Source organism: Silurus aristotelis, assembly GCF_946808225.1.
Source record: "Silurus aristotelis genome assembly, chromosome: 7".
Classification (NCBI taxonomy): Eukaryota; Metazoa; Chordata; class Actinopteri; order Siluriformes; family Siluridae; genus Silurus; species Silurus aristotelis.
In genome coordinates, this window is record NC_139580.1 from 24,100,397 (window position 1) to 24,105,839 (window position 5,443).

Here is a 5,443-nt window from a genome sequence, read left to right on the forward strand (position 1 = left end):
AACGAAACATTTGTAGTCACTGTTGTGGTTTTTAGCGAATGATTATGCATTACACTAATGCATATTTAATTTTTATCCATTTTTTAATCCATTCTCTTTTTATAGTCTATTACATCAGTAACTTATCTGTTTTCAAACATGATTTACTGCGGCTTTACTACGTTCAAATGCTTGTTTTTAATGTTATGTATATATTATATATTTATTATACAAAATGTAATTAATTACATATTCTGAATGCTTATATTTTCACAAATGAACAAAATATCTTTGTGAGTGAATTTGTTTAAAGGAGAAATCCCCCATGCACTCAACATCAAGCAGCCACTATAAGTCTAAATTAAAGATAGTTAAACTTAATATGTGGCTTTTGCATTTTCTTAAGTACACTTTAATACATAAATACCCCAAATTTAGGTTTTATATATTTCTAATAAGCAAAACATCGGTTTAAACAAAATGTCATAAAAACGTATGTTTATGCGGAAATATGACTATGATCTCTTGGTTGCATTTATTAGCATACAAAAATAATGACTAGACCTCACTCTCTGACTACTGTGGACATTTTAATAGAGAACTTTTAATACAGAAAGCATAATCTGTGTTTACAGTCTGAAAGAGGGAAGTATTTTCTATATTCTATTTTCTGAAAGCCATTGAATGGTCATGGATGGATGATTTGGTGTGCATTGCTACAAACCCTGGCATCACCATGAGTTAGCTTGGAAAGCGGTAACAAGTGGGAACGAGTGAGAGCTCCATGCATCTTGAACACTCAGCCCCACATGTCTCACTTGAGGAGGAGAGCTTCCTATCCAAGTCAGACCTATTAAAAGAACTCTTAGAGAAGAGAACAAGCCTCTGTTTGTTTGAAGAGCAGTGTAGCACTGCAATGTGCAGCAATGTGGGAATTCATGTTGAGGGACTAGAAATCATTTGTTTACTAAAACATCACCTGAGAACTTCATAACTGATCTCAGATTATTACCCAGATTAACACAGAGATGATTAAAATCAGTAAATGTGTTGTTTCATTTCCTCCTCTAGTGGTTTTCTGATCTATGTGTTTCCCCTGGCAGATGTTTGAGTTTGAAAAAAGTTTTGATCCCAATTAGACTTCCGGATATATGTGTGTTTGTCTGTCTGCATGGGCTTCTTTTATTCTTCCAAAAAAAATAAAATTGCCGGGGTGTAAACTGGCCAAGCTAAAATTCCCCCTAGATGTGAGTGGAAGTATAATTAAGTGTTCACATTGTTCCCCTTTTAATGAAATGGCAACCCAACAAGGGTTTATTCCCACCTTAAGCCCAGTATTCCTATATCCACCCTGATCCAGACCCTGAGCTCTTGTCATTATTTTAACACCTGAGGCTTTATATAATAATTATATTCTCCCCTTGGTGTATCAGTGCTACAGTTGGCCTAACTGTTAAGTCTTGAATCAATTCCTCCAAAATACAACATCTAACTTTTTAAAATCTTTTAACAAGTCTCTCCACAGCATCACAAAAAGTTTTGCTCTAGAACTCCACTGCGAGAAAAACTGCTAAAATACTATGACGCAATTGGGTTAATTCCACGGAGGACTTCATTATGATATCACTCAAGCCAACAGTCTATGTGCGCTTGTATGAGCAGCATTGTTCTTGCCTGAGGAGCAGACGCTCTACAGCCGGTGACTGGCAGACGGCACAAGGCGCTGATGATTCGCTCTGCTTGGTGGCAGAATAGCCAGCGTGCCTCGCCAACCCACAGAGTGGAATAAGTGACATTCATATCCAGCTAGCGCAGTGGATCTTCCTCCTACGCCATGGTTCTTTCCCATGGGCTCCGAGCCATATTCAGGGTGGATCTGTAAGGTCTCACACCCTTCAGACAGTGCTGCCTTTGCCATCAACATGTCTGAGTGAGAAACTGCGCATTATTAGTGCATTCCTTACTAACACACACACACACACACACACACACACACACACACACACACACACACACACACACACACACACACACACAAATTCAATAAGGTTTCTTTTAACTGCATCTCTTGTTGCCAGTCCATCTGCCAGGCTGATGATGCACACTGGCTAGTGAAGGTCTTAATGATTATACTCCAAATTTTAAACCCCAATGTTACTACAACTATAAGTGAAATCACTTAAAACACATTATTCTAGAATGAAACATTTCTTCTTTCTTCATCTAATAAAGTCTGATGTCTCTCCTTCATTTGGTCACAGGTGAAGTTAATAGAACTCTTAGATATCTAAAATGTTGAGAAAGCTGATGAAAAAGCCGTGTTTTTGCTGCAAGCCGGTAGACAATAGGATGTCGCTTTTAATTTGCACTGTATTAATTGGGTGATTGGACCGAGTCATGGAATGCAGTGTGTGGAGTGTGTTTGGGTGGGCAGAGTGTGTGTCAGGGGTCCCTCCTTGAATGAAAATCTGACTCAAGAAGACAAATAGGGGGAGGGTGGGAATGTTTTTCTTCAGAGCAGTAATTGTTCGGCAGAAGAATTATAGTCTGAGAAAAATACCATGCCTCATACATGAACCGACAATGAAGCATGATATATTTATGACACTTGTTTATTTAAAATATCGATATAAATGTTATTATATATAATATAAATGATAGTATAATAGTTATCATTTATTCATATATAAATGTAATTATTATATGTTGATATTTCTCTTTGTTGTATAACATATTATACAGCAGTTTTACTTGTCGATGCTACTTTGTGTTTCGTGAATCTGTCCCACGCTGTCTTGTGTTGTTTGTTTGCACTGTCTTTGTCTTGCACGGTGCACTTTATGTGGCGAGGACAACTTACTTTAGTCCTTAGCTCTTTGTTCTGTTATGTAGCTCTATGTTGTGTGATGTCGCTCTATGTTGTGTGATGTCGCTCTATCTAGCACCAGGGGTTCTGAAGAAACATCAACGTCTCATTTCACTGTGTACTGCGGCAGCTATATATGACCATAAAAATGAAATGACCATAAAAGCTTCTTGACAAATTTTTTTATATATGTTTATATTCACATAACAATCATGCGGTATCTTTGACTGTGGTATGCATGTTATTTGGGTTCTTATGTTATTTTTATACCAATCTGTGGAAATCCTATGATATTTGCAGGAACTCAATCCAACTCCTCGGGTACCAAAATCTAGGCCAAGATCCAAATCACAATTCTTTTTGTCTTCATTCTAATGTTTAAACAGAACATAAACTGTGGCTCTTGACCTCTTGCTGTCCCTAGTTGATTACTGTGTCTATATATGGTGGTGGGGTGTTCATGTAAACAGCATTAAAGTTTGTTAGAGTACTTTGACTCTGACAAACTTGCTGAAAGTTGATTTTGTTATTAATGACTTTGCATTATTAACAAAGATAAATATCAGGTATAAACGTATGCACAATGACTTCTGATACCATATCAAAAAGTAGAATGAGTGCATTTCTATATGACATAATCGTAGAATTTTACTGACATAGACATGACAATTATATCATTCCTTCAAGTGAGCAGCAGCTCAAAGGCCCAGCAGTGGTGTCGGCATTTGAACTCACAACCTTCTGATCAGAAGTCCAACATCTACTGAGCTACTTCCCCTTTAGCCTTAGCTGATTTAACTACATGTATTCAACTACATGTATATGTAGAAATAAAAACATCACAAGACAGCCTGTCATGTTACCAAGAAACTTGCACAGACCTCCATCTGGAAAAATGGCAGCATGTCATTCCAGAATTATTATTTTTTTTTTATAAACACGTCTTCATGGAAACCTTCCTCATATAAACAATCTAATCAAACATCTGATTCATTCCTGAGTAATAGGTTAATACCTGGTTTGTTATTAAAGCTATACCTTTAGACTCTACAGTGACCAGTGTAGTGTATTGTCACTATATGACTGACAGCATGTGCATCCAAACACAAACACACATTCCAAGTTAGATCTCCAAACCTGTTTTCCAGATCATTTGGTGCTTTTTTATTTAAGGACTCAGGATATTCTACCATTTTCCTGTAATGCTAAACAATATTTTAGTAATCATGCATTATTGAACATTTTAGTTACAGTCCTATGCACCTTAAGACACAGAATGCATAAACACTGCAGTAAGGCTGGTTACTAATTGGGCATTGAGCAGCTAAATAAAACAATAAATAAAAAAATTATAATAAAATCATAATAATAAAACAGAGCGGAGGCGCGCGCGCGCGCGTGCATTTGCATTCAGTATTCATCACCTTCATATCCATGCAGCATTTTAATGCATTGTTGTTTTTTTAAATAGTAAAAAAACACGATTTAGGGCATATGAGCATATTTCAGTGGCCCTATTATTTGCTTAAAAAAAAAATAATAATAATAATAATTTGATCTATAATCCTGACACATGTCTAATCGTGGGCAGGACCGATCAGGGCTGACCGACAAAGCGGATAAGTATGGATGTAAAAATAAATAAATAAATACATACATACATAAATTAATAAAAAAAAGGGTATTTGCAAGGATGTAGCGTTGAACAGCCTTAAAAAAAAAAACAAAGATGCAGAATTAAATAAAATAATAATAATGCATGTGCATTTGCGTGAGAATTTGTTCCACTACATTTGGCCTTTAACGCTGCGCATTTGTGTTGCCACCTGCACGCAACCGCAACATAACGGAGTCAACCTGCGCACTAGATTAATAATGCATATAATGTGATTATTAGTATTAATAATAATAAAAAGGAGAAGAAGACCAAGCGCGCACGTCCTACCTCAAAACAGTCTCGTTGTCCTTTCCTCCTGCTCGTATGGATCCTTGATATAACTGAGCCTGGATGTGTGATCCTGCTTCTTCTCCTGGTTCTGTGTTACAGATTCTAACACCGAGCGGCGTTTCTTCGCGCATGCGCAGAGCACAGCGCGACTGCAGCGATGGTGAATAAATCGAAGCACAAGACCACAGACCTCAGATGGCTGCCGGCTGCTTCACCAAAAGAGATCCGCATAGAGTAAAAGGATTCCGCAGGCTTACACACTTCTCCCTCTCTCTCTCTCTCTCTCTCTCTCTCTCTCTCATACACACAAACACAGTCTCACACACACTCTTTCTCTTTCTCTTTCTCTCCCTTAGGTGGTGGTCCTCTCTTCAAACAGAGATGCTCTATCAGTATGTCTTAAAGCTTAGTTTATGTTAACTAGGATTGTTTAATGATGTTAAATATAGTTCCTCAGCGGTCTAGCAGCTGAACATCTCAAGCTCTCAGTCCTGCAGCCTGGAATCAATTCCTAGCCAACCTTGCCAATTAGATGTCTCTGTGATGGTCCCAAGCCTGGAGAAAATGGGAGGGTGGCATCAGAAAGTGTGTCCAGCAAATACAAAGACAATTGTACTAAAGAATTAATTCATGCATTTTTTCAGTTGAGG

The 5,443-nt window shown here is 37.5% G+C and overlaps 1 protein-coding gene across 17 annotated transcripts in view; it reads right to left on the reverse strand.

The window, feature by feature from the left end:
• Positions 1–5,094, reverse strand: part of nrcamb (neuronal cell adhesion molecule b) — an 85,725-nt gene extending 80,631 nt beyond the window's left edge. For 10 of the 17 annotated variants that reach the window (XM_083546152.1, XM_083546139.1, XM_083546149.1 and 7 more), the window contains exon 1: positions 4,791–5,072. The gene's annotated coding sequence lies outside the window, so the exon portion shown is untranslated. Of the gene's footprint in view, positions 1–4,790 lie in introns of all 17 variants that reach the window. The other 7 variants (XM_083546141.1, XM_083546145.1, XM_083546157.1 and 4 more) reach the window with 5 other exon arrangements.
• Positions 5,095–5,443: the final 349 nt, after the last annotated feature.